This window comes from Acanthaster planci, linkage group LG05, assembly GCF_054643075.1.
Source record: "Acanthaster planci isolate LZ-2023a linkage group LG05, COTS_SCS, whole genome shotgun sequence".
Lineage (NCBI taxonomy): Eukaryota > Metazoa > Echinodermata > Asteroidea > Valvatida > Acanthasteridae > Acanthaster > Acanthaster planci.
In genome coordinates, this window is record NC_141781.1 from 13,273,697 (window position 1) to 13,288,422 (window position 14,726).

Consider the following 14,726-nt stretch of genomic DNA (forward strand, 5'->3'; position numbering starts at 1 on the left):
CTTTTATGCTCCAATATAGGCAGCTGTCTTTGCGCAGAAAGTGTACTCTATCCATGATAGGAAACTGAAAGAAAGCAGTACGGTAAGATTTAGTGCCTTCTTTCAGTTATATTTCCCTAAATACAGAAATTGTTGAAATGAAACTTACACCAATGGATGCAGCAACATGTTTCCTCTTGGGTGACCCCACGTTTGCCAGATTTCGACAATTTTCAGGCCTTTAGTGCACAAATACAGGCAGTTATCGTTGCGGGGAAAGCGTACCCTGGATCTGTGGACAAAGGGAAAAAGTAAGCATTACGATAAGAAGCCCTCTCTTCTTTCGTATCTATTTCACGAACAACGGCAAATGTGGATATGAAACTTATGCCAATGGATACAGAAGCATGTGCCCTATAAGATGGCACCAAATTTGCGAGATTTGGACACTTGTCCGGCCTTTTATGCTCCAATATAAGCAGCTGTCTTTGTGCGGAAAGGGTACTATCTCAATGATTGGAAACGGAAAGAAAGCAGTACGGTAAGATTTAGTGCCTTCTTTCGTGTATATTTCCCTAAATACAGAAACTGTTGAAATGAAACTAACACCAATGGATGCAGGAACATGTGCCCTCTCGGATGACCCCACGTTTGCCAGATTTCGACAATTTTCAGGCCTTTAGTGCACCAATATAGGCAGCTATCGTTGCGGGGAAAGCGTACCTTTGATCTGTGGACAAATTGAAAAGTAAGCATTACGATAAGAAGCCCTCTATTCTTTCATATGTATTTCCCGAAAAACGGCAAATGTGGATATGAAACTTATGCCAATGGATAGAAGACCATGTACCCTATCCGATGGCACCAGGTCTGCGAGATTTGGACACTTTTCAGGCCTTTTATGCTCCAATATAGGCAGCTGTCTTTGCGCAGAAAGTGTACTCTATCCATGATAGGAAACTGAAAGAAAGCAGTACGGTAAGATTTAGTGCCTTCTTTCAGTTATATTTCCCTAAATACAGAAATTGTTGAAATGAAACTTACACCAATGGATGCAGCAACATGTTTCCTCTTGGGTGACCCCACGTTTGCCAGATTTCGACAATTTTCAGGCCTTTAGTGCACAAATACAGGCAGTTATCGTTGCGGGGAAAGCCTACTCTGGATCTGTGGACAAAGGGAAAAAGTAAGCATTACGATAAGAAGCCCTCTCTTCTTTCGTATCTATTTCACGAACAACGGCAAATGTGGATATGAAACTTATGCCAATGGATACAGAAGCATGCGCACTATAAGATGGCACCAAATTTGCGAGATTTGGACACTTGTCCGGCCTTTTATGCTCCAATATAGGCAGCTGTCTTTGTGCGGAAAGGGTACTATCTCAATGATTGGAAACGGAAAGAAAGCAGTACGGTAAGATTTAGTGCCTTCTTTCGTGTATATTTCCCTAAATACAGAAACTGTTGAAATGAAACTTACACCAATGGATGCAGGAACATGTGCCCTCTCGGAGGACCCCAAGTTTGCCAGATTTCGACAATTTTCAGGCCTTTAGTGCACCAATATAGGCAGTTATCGTTGCGGGGAAAGCCTACTCTGGATCTGTGGACAAAGGGAAAAAGTAAGCATTACGAGAAGAAGCCCTCTCTTCTTTCGTATCTATTTCACGAACAACGGCAAATGTGGATATGAAACTTATGCCAATGGATACAGAAGCATGCGCACTATAAGATGACACCAAATTTGCGAGATTTAGACACTTCTCAGGCCTTTTATGCTCCAATATAGGCAGCTGTCTTTGTGCGGAAAGGGTACTATCTCAATGATTGGAAACGGAAAGAAAGCAGTACGGTAAGATTTAGTGCCTTCTTTCGTGTATATTTCCCTAAATACAGAAACTGTTGAAATGAAACTTACACCAATGGATGCAGGAACATGTGCCCTCTCGGAGGACCCCAAGTTTGCCAGATTTCGACAATTTTCAGGCCTTTAGTGCACCAATATAGGCAGTTATCGTTGCGGGGAAAGCCTACTCTGGATCTGTGGACAAAGGGAAAAAGTAAGCATTACGAGAAGAAGCCCTCTCTTCTTTCGTATCTATTTCACGAACAACGGCAAATGTGGATATGAAACTTATGCCAATGGATACAGAAGCATGTGCCCTATCAGATGACACCAAATTTGCGAGATTTAGACACTTCTCAGGCCTTTTATGCTCCAATATAGGCAGCTGTCTTTGCGCAGAAAGTGTACTCTATCCATGATAGGAAACTGAAAGAAAGCAGTACGGTAAGATTTAGTGCCTTCTTTCAGTTATATTTCCCTAAATACAGAAATTGTTGAAATGAAACTTACACCAATGGATGCAGGAACATGTTTCCTCTTGGGTGACCCCACGTTTGCCAGATTTCGACAATTTTCAGGCCTTTAGTGCACAAATACAGGCAGTTATCGTTGCGGGGAAAACGTACTCTGGATCTGTGGACAAAGGGAAAAAGTAAGCATTACGATAAGAAGCCCTCTCTTCTTTCGTATCTATTTCACGAACAACGGCAAATGTGGATATGAAACTTATGCCAATGGATACAGAAGCATGCGCCCTATAAGATGACACCAAATTTGCGAGATTTAGACACTTCTCAGGCCTTTTATGCTCCAATATAGGCAGCTGTCTTTGCGCAGAAAGTGTACTCTATCCATGATAGGAAACTGAAAGAAAGCAGTACGGTAAGATTTAATGCCTTCTTTCAGTTATATTTCCCTAAATACAGAAATTGTTGAAATGAAACTTACACCAATGGATGCAGGAACATGTTTCCTCTTGGGTGACCCCACGTTTGCCAGATTTCGACAATTTTCAGGCCTTTAGTGCACAAATACAGGCAGTTATCGTTGCGGGGAAAACGTACTCTGGATCTGTGGACAAAGGGAAAAAGTAAGCATTACGATAAGAAGCCCTCTCTTCTTTCGTATCTATTTCACGAACAACGGCAAATGTGGATATGAAACTTATGCCAATGGATACAGAAGCATGCGCCCTATAAGATGACACCAAATTTGCGAGATTTGGACACTTGTCCGGCCTTTTATGCTCCAATATAAGCAGCTGTCTTTGTGCGGAAAGGGTACTATCTCAATGATTGGAAACGGAAAGAAAGCAGTACTGTAAGATTTAGTGCCTTCTTTTGGTTATATTTCCCTAAATACAGAAATTGTTGAAATGAAACTTACACCAATGGATGCAGCAACATGTTTCCTCTTGGGTGACCCCACGTTTGCCAGATTTCGACAATTTTCAGGCCTTTAGTGCACCAATATAGGCAGTTATCGTTGCGGGGAAAGCGTACTCTGGATCTGTGGACAAAGGGAAAAAGTAAGCATTACGATAAGAAGCCCTCTATTCTTTCATATGTATTTCCCGAAAAACGGCAAATGTGGATATGAAACTTATGCCAATGGATACAGAAGCATGTGCCCTATCAGATGACACCAAATTTGCGAGATTTGGACACTTGTCAGGCCTTTTATGCTCAAATATAGGCAGCTGTCTTTGTGCGGAAAGGGTACTATCTCAATGATTGGAAACGGAATGAAAGCAGTACGGTAAGATTTAGTGCCTTCTTTCGTGTATATTTCCCTAAATACAGAAACTGTTGAAATGAAACTTAAACCAATGGATGCAGGAACATGTTTCCTCTCGGATGACCCCCCGTTTGCCAGATTTCGACAATTTTCAGGCCTTTAGTGCACCAATATAGGCAGTTATCGTTGCGGGGAAAGCGTACTCTGGATCTGTGGACAAAGGGAAAAAGTAAGCATTACGATAAGAAGCCCTCTCTTCTTTCGTATCTATTTCACGAACAACAGCAAATGTGGATATGAAACTTATGCCAATGGATACAGAAGCATGTGCCCTATCAGATGACACCAAATTTGCAAGATTTGGACACTTCTCAGGCCTTTTATGCTCCAATATAGGCGGCTGTCTTTGCGCAGAAAGTGTACTCTATCCATGATAGGAAACGGAAACAAGGCAGTACGTTAAGATTTAGTGCCTTCTTTCGGTTATATTTCCCTAAATACAGAAATTGTTGAAATGAAACTTACACCAATGGATGCAGCAACATGTTTCCTCTTGGGTGACCCCACGTTTGCCAGATTTCGACAATTTTCAGGCCTTTAGTGCACAAATACAGGCAGTTATCGTTGCGGGGAAAGCGTACTCTGGATCTGTGGACAAAGGGAAAAAGTAAGCATTACGACAAGAAGCCCTCTCTTCTTTTGTATCTATTTCACGAACAACGGCAAATGTGGATATGAAACTTATGCCAATGGATACAGAAGCATTGCCCTATCCGATGGCACCAGGTTTGCGAGATTTGGGCACTTGTCAGGCCTTTTATGCTCCAATATAGGCAGCTGTCTTTGCGCAGAAAGTGTACTCTATCCATGATAGGAAACGGAAAGAAAGCATACGGTAAGATTTAGTGCCTTCTTTCGGTTATATTTCCCTAAATACAGAAATTGTTGAAATGAAACTTACACCAATGGATGCAGCAACATGTTTCCTCTTGGGTGACCCCACGTTTGCCAGATTTCGACAATTTTCAGGCCTTTAGTGCACAAATACAGGCAGTTATCGTTGCGGGGAAAGCGTACTCTGGATCTGTGGACAAAGGGAAAAAGTAAGCATTACGACAAGAAGCCCTCTCTTCTTTTGTATCTATTTCACGAACAACGGCAAATGTGGATATGAAACTTATGCCAATGGATACAGAAGCATGTGCCCTATCAGATGGCACCAAGTTTGCGAGATTTTGGACAGCTGTCTTCGTGCGGAAAGGGTACTATCTCAATAATTGGAAACGGAAAGAAAGCAGTACGGTAAGATTTAGTGCCTTCTTTCGGTTATATTTCCCTAAATACAGAAATTGTTGAAATGAAACTTACACCAATGGATGCAGCAACATGTTTCCTCTTGGGTGACCCCACGTTTGCCAGATTTCGACAATTTTCAGGCCTTTAGCGCACAAATACAGGCAAATTTGCGAGATTTGGACACTTGTCCGGCCTTTTATGCTCCAATATAAGCAGCTGTCTTTGTGCGGAAAGGGTACTATCTCAATGATTGGACACGGAAAGAAAGCAGTACGGTAAGATTTAGTGCCTTCTTTTGTGTATATTTCCCTAAATACAGAAACTGTTGAAATGAAACTTACACCAATGGATGCAGGAACATGTGCCCTCTCGGATGACCCCACGTTTGCCAGATTTCGACAATTTTCAGGCCTTTAGTGCACCAATATAGGCAGTTATCGTTGCGGGGAAAGCGTACTCTGGATCTGTGGACAAAGGGAAAAAGTAAATATTACGATAAGAAGCCCTCTCTTCTTTCGTATCTATTTCACGAACAACAGCAAATGTGGATATGAAACTTATGCCAATGGATACAGAACCATGTGCCCTATCAGATGACACCAAATTTGCGAGATTTGGACACTTCTCAGGCCTTTTATGCTCCAATATAGGCAGCTGTCTTTGCGCAGAAAGTGTACTCTATCCATGATAGGAAACGGAAAGAAAGCAGTACAGTAAGATTTAGTGCCTTTTTTTGGTTATATTTCCCTAAATACAGAAATTGTTGAAATGAAACTTACACCAATGGATGCAGCAACATGTTTCCTCTTGGGTGACCCCACGTTTGCCAGATTTCGACAATATTCAGGCCTTTAGTGCACAAATACAGGCAGTTATCGTTGCGGGGAAAGCCTACTCTGGATCTGTGGACAAAGGGAAAAAGTAAGCATTACGACAAGAAGCCCTATCTTCTTTTGTATCTATTTCACGAACAACGCCAAATGTGGATATGAAACTTATGCCAATGGATACAGATGCATTGCCCTATCCGATGGCACCAGGTTTGCGAGATTTGGACACTTGTCAGGCCTTTTATGCTCCAATATAGGCAGCTGTCTTTGCGCAGAAAGTGTACTATCTCAATGATTGGAAACGGAAAGAAAGCAGTACGGTAAGATTTAGTGCCTTTTTTCGTGTATATTTCCCTATATACAGAAACTGTTGAAATGAAACTTACACCAATGGATGCAGCAACATGTTTCCTCTTGGGTGACCCCCCGTTTGCCAGATTTCGACAATTTTCAGGCCTTTAGTGCACAAATACAGGCAGTTATCGTTGCGGGGAAAGCGTACTCTGGATCTGTGGACAAAGGGAAAAAGTAAGCATTACGACAAGAAGCCCTCTCTTCTTTTGTATCTATTTCACGAAAAACGGCAAATGTGGATATGAAACTTATGCCAATGGATACAGAAGCATTGCCCTATCCGATGGCACCAGGTTTGCGAGATTTGGACACTTCTCAGGCCTTTTATGCTCCAATATAGGCAGCTGTCTTTGCGCAGAAAGTGTACTCTATCCATGATAGGAAACGGAAAGAAAGCATACGGTAAGATTTAGTGCCTTCTTTCGTGTATATTTCCTTAAATACAGAAACTGTTGAAATGAAACTTACACCAATGGATGCAGGAACATGTGCCCTCTCGGATGACCCCACGTTTGCCAGATTTCGACAATTATTAGGCCTTTTGTGCACCAATATAGGCAGTTATCGTTGCGGGGAAAGCGTACTCTGGATCTGTGGACAAAGGTTAAAAGTAAGCATTACGATAAGAAGAACTCTCTTCTTTCGTATCTATTTCACGAACAACGGCAAATGTGGATATGAAACTTATGCCAATGGATACAGAAGCATGTGCCCTATAAGATGGCACCAAATTTGCGAGATTTGGACACTTGTCCGGCCTTTAATGCTCCAATATAGGCAGCTGTCTTTGTGCGGAAAGGGTACTATCTCAATAATTGGAAACGGAAAGAAAGCAGTACGGTAAGATTTAGTGCCTTCTTTCGGTTATATTTCCCTAAATACAGAAATTGTTGAAATGAAACTTACACCAATGGATGCAGCAACATGTTTCCTCTTGGGTGACCCCACGTTTGCCAGATTTCGACAATTTTCAGGCCTTTAGTGCACAAATACAGGCAGTTATCGTTGCGGGGAAAGCGTACTCTGGATCTGTGGACAAAGGGGAAAAGTAAGCATTACGATAAGAAGCAATCTCTTCTTTCGTATCTATTTCACGAACAACGGCAGATGTGGATATGAAACTTATGCCAATGGATACACAAGCATGCACCCTATCAGATGGCACCAAATTTGCGAGATTTGGACACTTGTCCGGCCTTTTATGCTCCAATATAGGCAGCTGTCTTTGTGCGGAAAGGGTACTATCTCAATGATTGGAAACGGGCCTTAAATACAGAAACTGTTGAAATGAAAACTTACACCAATGGATGCAGGAACATGTGCCCTCTCGGATGACCCCACGTTTGCCAGATTTCGACAATTTTTAGGCCTTTTGTGCACCAATATAGGCAGTTATCGTTGCGGGGAAAGCGTACTCTGGATCTTTGGACAAAGGGAAAAAGTAAGCATTACGATAAGAAAAACTCTCTTCTTTCGTATCTATTTCACGAACAACGGCAAATGTGGATATAAAACATATGCCAATGGATACAGAAGCATGTGCCCTATAAGATGGCACTAAATTTGCGAGATTTGGACACTTGTCCGGCCTTTTATGCTCCAATATAGGCGGCTGGCTTTGTGCAGAAAGGGTACTCTCTCCATGATTGGAAACGGAAAAGAAAGCAGTACGGTAAGATTTAGTGCCTTCTTTCGTGTATATTTCCCTAAATACAGAAACTGTTGAAATGAAACTTACACCAATGGATGCAGCAACATGTTTCCTCTTGGGTGACCCCACGTTTGCCAGATTTCGACAATTTTCAGGCCTTTAGTGCACAAATACAGGCAGTTATCGTTGCGGGGAAAGCGTACTCTGGATCTGTGGACAAAGGGGAAAAGTAAGCATTACGATAAGAAGCCCTCTCTTCTTTCGTATCTATTTCACGAACAACGGCAGATGTGGATATGAAACTTATGCCAATGGATACAGAAGCATGCGCCCTATCAGATGGCACCAAACTTGCGAGATTTCGACACTTGTCCGGCCTTTTATGCTCCAATATAGGCAGCTGTCTTTGTGCGGAAAGGGTACTATCTCAATGATTGGAAACGGAAAGAAAGCAGTACGGTAAGATTTAGTGCCTTCTTTCGTGTATATTTCCCTAAATACAGAAATTGTTGAAATGAAACTTACACCAATGGATGCAGGAACATGTGCCCTCTTGAGTGACCCCACGTTTGCCAGATTTCGACAATTTGTAGGCCTTTAGTGCTCAAATATAGGCAGTTATCGTTGCGGGGAAAGCGTACTCTGGATCTGTGGACAAAGGGAAAAAGTAAGCATTACGATAAGAAGCCCTCTCTTCTTTCGTATCTATTTCACGAACAACGGCAAATGTGGATATGAAACTTATGCCAATGGAAACAGAAGCATGTGCCCTATAAGATGGCACCAGGTTTGCGAGATTTGGACACTTGTCTGGCCTTTTATGCTCCAATATAGGCAGCTGTCTTTGTGCGGAAAGGGTACTATCACAATGATTGGAAACGGAAAGAAAGCAGTACGGTAAGATTTAGTGCCTTCTTTCGTGTATATTTCCCTAAATACAGAAACTGTTGAAATGAAACTTACACCAATGGATGCAGGAACATGTGCCCTCTCGGATGACCCCAAGTTTCCAGAATTTCGACAATCTTCAGGCCTTTAGTGCAACAATATAGGCAGCTATCGTTGCGGGGAAAGCGTACCCTTGACCTGTGGACAAAGGGAAAAAGTAAGCATTACGATAAGAAGCCCTCTATTCTTTCGAATGTATTTCCCGAAAAACGGCAAATGTGGATATGAAACTTATGCCAATTGATAGAACAGCATGTGCCCTATCAGATGGCTCCAGGTTTGCAAAATTTGGACACTTTTCAGGCCTTTTATGCTCGAATATAGGCAGCTGTCTTTGCGCAGAAAGTGTACTCTATCCACGATAGGAAATGGAAAGAAAACATACGGTAAGATTTAGTGCCTTCTTTCGTGTATATTTCCCTAAATACAGAAACTGTTGAAATGAAACTTACACCAATGGATGCAGGAACATGTGCCCTCTCGGATGACCCCACGTTTGCCAGATTTCGACAATTTTTAGACCTTTAGTGCACCAATATAGGCAGTTATCGTTGCGGGGAAAGCGTACTCTGGATCTGTGGACAAAGGGAAAAAGTAAATATTACGATAAGAAGCCCTCTCTTCTTTCGTATCTATTTCACGAACAACGGCAAATGTGGATATGAAACTTATGCCAATGGATACAGAAGCATGCGCCCTATCAGATGGCACCAAATTTGCGAGATTTGGACACTTGTCCGGCCTTTTATGCTCCAATATAGGCAGCTGTCTTTGTGCGGAAAGGGTACTATCACAATGATTGGAAACGGAAAGAAAGCAGTACGGTAAGATTTAGTGCCTTCTTTCGTGTATATTTCCCCAAATACAGAAACTGTTGAAATGAAACTTACACCAATGGATGCAGGAACATGTGCCCTCTTGGATGACCCCAAGTTTCCAGAATTTTGACAATCTTCAGGCCTTTAGTGCAACAATATAGGCAGCTATCGTTGCGGGGAAAGCGTACCCTTGACCTGTGGACAAAGGGAAAAAGTAAGCATTACGATAAGAAGCCCTCTATTCTTTCGAATGTATTTCCCGAATGTGGATATGAAACTTATGCCAATGGATAGAACAGCATGTGCCCTATCAGATGGCTCCAGGTTTGCGAAATTTGGACACTTTTCAGGCCTTTTATGCTCCAATATAGGCAGCTGTCTTTGCGCAGAAAGTGTACTCTATCCACGATAGGAAACGGAAAGAAAGCATACGGTAAGATTTAGTGCCTTCTTTCGTGTATATTTCCCTAAATACAGAAACTGTTGAAATGAAACTTACACCAATGGATGCAGGAACATGTGCCCTCTTGGGTGACCCCACGTTTGCCAGATTTCGACAATTTGTAGGCCTTTAGTGCTCAAATATAGGCAGTTATCGTTGCGGGGAAAGCGTACTCTGGATCTGTGGACAAAGGGAAAAAGTAAGCATTACGATAAGAAGCCCTCTCTTCTTTCGTATCTATTTCACGAACAACGGCAAATGTGGATATGAAACTTATGCCAATGGAAACAGAAGCATGTGCCCTATAAGATGGCACCAGGTTTGCGAGATTTGGACACTTGTCTGGCCTTTTATGCTCCAATATAGGCAGCTGTCTTTGTGCGGAAAGGGTACTATCACAATGATTGGAAACGGAAAGAAAGCAGTACGGTAAGATTTAGTGCCTTCTTTCGTGTATATTTCCCTAAATACAGAAACTGTTGAAATGAAACTTACACCAATGGATGCAGGAACATGTGCCCTCTCGGATGACCCCAAGTTTCCAGAATTTCGACAATCTTCAGGCCTTTAGTGCAACAATATAGGCAGTTATCGTTGCGGGGAGAGCGTACCCTTGACCTGTGGACAAAGGGAAAAAGTAAGCATTACGAAAAGAAGCCCTCTATTCTTTCGAATGTATTTCCCGAAAAACGGCAAATGTGGATATGAAACTTATGCCAATGGATACAGAAGCATGCGCCCTATCAGATGGCACCAAACTTGCGAGATTTCGACACTTGTCCGGCCTTTTATGCTCCAATATAGGCAGCTGTCTTTGTGCGGAAAGGGTACTATCTCAATGATTGGAAACGGAAAGAAAGCAGTACGGTAAGATTTAGTGCCTTCTTTCGTGTATATTTCCTTAAATACAGAAATTGTTGAAATGAAACTTACACCAATGGATGCAGGAACATGTGCCCTCTTGGGGGACCCCACGTTTGCCAGATTTCGACAATTTGTAGGCCTTTAGTGCTCAAATATAGGCAGCTATCGTTGCGGGGAAAGCGTACCCTTGACCTGTGGACAAAGGGAAAAAGTAAGCATTACGATAAGAAGCCCTCTATTCTTTCGAATGTATTTCCCGAAAAACGGCAAATGTGGATATGAAACTTATGCCAATGGATAGAACAGCATGTGCCCTATCAGATGGCTCCAGGTTTGCGAAATTTGGACACTTTTCAGGCCTTTTATGCTCCAATATAGGCAGCTGTCTTTGCGCAGAAAGTGTACTCTATCCACGATAGGAAATGGAAAGAAAACATACGGTAAGATTTAGTGCCTTCTTTCGTGTATATTTCCCTAAATACAGAAACCGTTGAAATGAAACTTACACCAATGGATGCAGGAACATGTGCCCTCTCGGATGACCCCACGTTTGCCAGATTTCGACAATTTTTAGACCTTTAGTGCACCAATATAGGCAGTTATCGTTGCGGGAAAAGCGTACCTTTGATCTGTGGACAAAGGGAAAAGTAAGCATTACGATAAGAAGCCCTCTATTCTTTCATATGTATTTCCCGAAAAACGGCAAATGTGGATATGAAACTTATGCCAATGGATAGAAGACCATGTACCCTATCCGATGGCACCAGGTTTGCGAGATTTGGACACTTTTCAGGCCTTTTATGCTCCAATAAAGGCAGCTGTCTTTGCGCAGAAAGTGTACTCTATCCATGATTGGAAACGGAAAGAAAGCGGTACGGTAAGATTTAGTGCCTTCTTTCGGTTATATTTCCCTAAATACAGAAATTGTTGAAATGAAACTTACACCAATGGGTGCAGCAACATGTTTCCTCTTGGGTGACCCCACGTTTGCCAGATTTCGACAATTTTCAGGCCTTTAGTGCACAAATACAGGCAGTTATCGTTGCGGCGAAAGCGTACTCTGGATATGTGGACAAAGGGAAAAAGTAAGCATTACGATAAGAAGCCCTCTCTTCTTTCGTATCTATTTCACGAACAACGCCAAATGTGGATATGAAACTTATGCCAATGGATACAGAAGCATTGCCCTATCCGATGGCACCAGGTTTGCGAGATTTGGACACTTGTCCGGCCTTTTATGCTCCAATATAGGCAGCTGTCTTTGTGCGGAAAGGGTACTATCTCAATGATTGGAAACGGAAAGAAAGCAGTACGGTAAGATTTAGTGCCTTCTTTCGTGTGTATTTCCCTAAATACAGAAATTGTTGAAATGAAACTTACACCAATGGATGCAGGAACATGTGCCCTCTTGGGGGACCCCACGTTTGCCAGATTTCGACAATTTGTAGGCCTTTAGTGCTCAAATATAGGCAGTTATCGTTGCTGGGAAAGCGTACTCTGGATCTGTGGACAGAGGGAAAAAGTAAGCATTACGATAAGAAGCCCTCTCTTCTTTCGTATCTATTTCACGAACAACGGCAAATGTGGATATGAAACTTATGCCAATGGAAACAGAAGCATGTGCCCTATAAGATGGCACCAGGTTTGCGAGATTTGGACACTTGTCTGGCCTTTTATGCTCCAATATAGGCAGCTGTCTTTGTGCGGAAAGGGTACTATCACAATGATTGGAAACGGAAAGAAAGCAGTACGGTAAGATTTAGTGCCTTCTTTCGTGTATATTTCCCTAAATACAGAAACTGTTGAAATGAAACTTACACCAATGGATGCAGGAACATGTGCCCTCTTGGATGACCCCAAGTTTCCAGAATTTCGACAATCTTCAGGCCTTTAGTGCAACAATATAGGCAGCTATCGTTGCGGGGAAAGCGTACCCTTGACCTGTGGACAAAGGGAAAAAGTAAGCATTACGATAAGAAGCCCTCTCTTCTTTCGTATCTATTTCACGAACAACGGCAAATGTGGATATGAAACTTATGCCAATGGATACAGAAGCATGTGCCCTATAAGATGGCACCAGGTTTGCGAGATTCGGACACTTGTCTGGCCTTTTATGCTCCAATATAGGCAGCTGTCTTTGTGCGGAAAGGGTACTATCACAATGATTGGAAACGGAAAGAAAGCAGTACGGTAAGATTTAGTGCCTTCTTTCGTGTATATTTCCCTAAATACAGAAACTGTTGAAATGAAACTTACACCAATGGATGCAGGAACATGTGCCCTCTCGGATGACCCCAAGTTTCCAGAATTTCGACAATCTTCAGGCCTTTAGTGCAACAATATAGGCAGCTATCGTTGCGGGGAAAGCCTACCCTTGACCTGTGGACAAAGGGAAAAAGTAAGCATTACGATAAGAAGCCCTCTATTCTTTCGAATGTATTTCCCGAAAAACGGCAAATGTGGATATGAAACTTATGCCAATGGATAGAACAGCATGTGCCCTATCAGATGGCTCCAGGTTTGCGAAATTTGGACACTTTTCAGGCCTTTTATGCTCCAATATAGGCAGCTGTCTTTGCGCAGAAAGTGTACTCTATCCACGATAGGAAATGGAAAGAAAACATACGGTAAGATTTAGTGCCTTCTTTCGTGTATATTTCCCTAAATACAGAAACCGTTGAAATGAAACTTACACCAATGGATGCAGGAACATGTGCCCTCTCGGATGACCCCACGTTTGCCAGATTTCGACAATTTGTAGGCCTTTAGTGCACAAATACAGGCAGTTATCGTTGCGGGGAAAGCGTACTCTGGATCTGTGGACAAAGGGGAAAAGTAAGCATTACGATAAGAAGCCCTCTCTTCTTTCGTATCTATTTCACGAACAACGGCAGATGTGGATATGAAACTTATGCCATTGGATACAGAAGCATGCGCCCTATCAGATGGCACCAAACTTGCGAGATTTCGACACTTGTCCGGCCTTTTATGCTCCAATATAGGCAGCTGTCTTTGTGCGGAAAGGGTACTATCTCAATGATTGGAAACGGAAAGAAAGCAGTACGGTAAGATTTAGTGCCTTCTTTCGTGTATATTTCCTTAAATACAGAAATTGTTGAAATGAAACTTACACCAATGGATGCAGCAACATGTGCCCTCTTGGGGGACCCCACGTTTGCCAGATTTCGACAATTTGTAGGCCTTTAGTGCTCAAATATAGGCAGTTATCGTTGCGGGGAAAGCGTACTCTGGATCTGTGGACAAAGGGAAAAAGTAAGCATTACGATAAGAAGCCCTCTCTTCTTTCGTATCTATTTCACGAACAACGGCAAATGTGGATATGAAACTTATGCCAATGGAAACAGAAGCATGTGCCCTATAAGATGGCACCAGGTTTGCGAGATTCGGACACTTGTCTGGCCTTTTATGCTCCAATATAGGCAGCTGTCTTTGTGCGGAAAGGGTACTATCACAATGATTGGAAACGGAAAGAAAGCAGTACGGTAAGATTTAGTGCCTTCTTTCGTGTATATTTCCCTAAATACAGAAACTGTTGAAATGAAACTTACACCAATGGATGCAGGAACATGTGCCCTCTCGGATGACCCCAAGTTTCCAGAATTTTGACAATCTTCAGGCCTTTAGTGCAACAATATAGGCAGTTATCGTTGCGGGGAGAGCGTACCCTTGACCTGTGGACAAAGGGAAAAAGTAAGCATTACGATAAGAAGCCCTCTATTCTTTCGAATGTATTTCCCGAAAAACGGCAAATGTGGATATGAAACTTATGCCAATGGATAGAACAGCATGTGCCCTATCAGATGGCTCCAGGTTTGCGAAATTTGGACACTTTTCAGGCCTTTTATGCTCCAATATAGGCAGCTGTCTTTGCGCAGAAAGTGTACTCTATCCACGATAGGAAATGGAAAGAAAGCATACGGTAAGATTTAGTGCCTTCT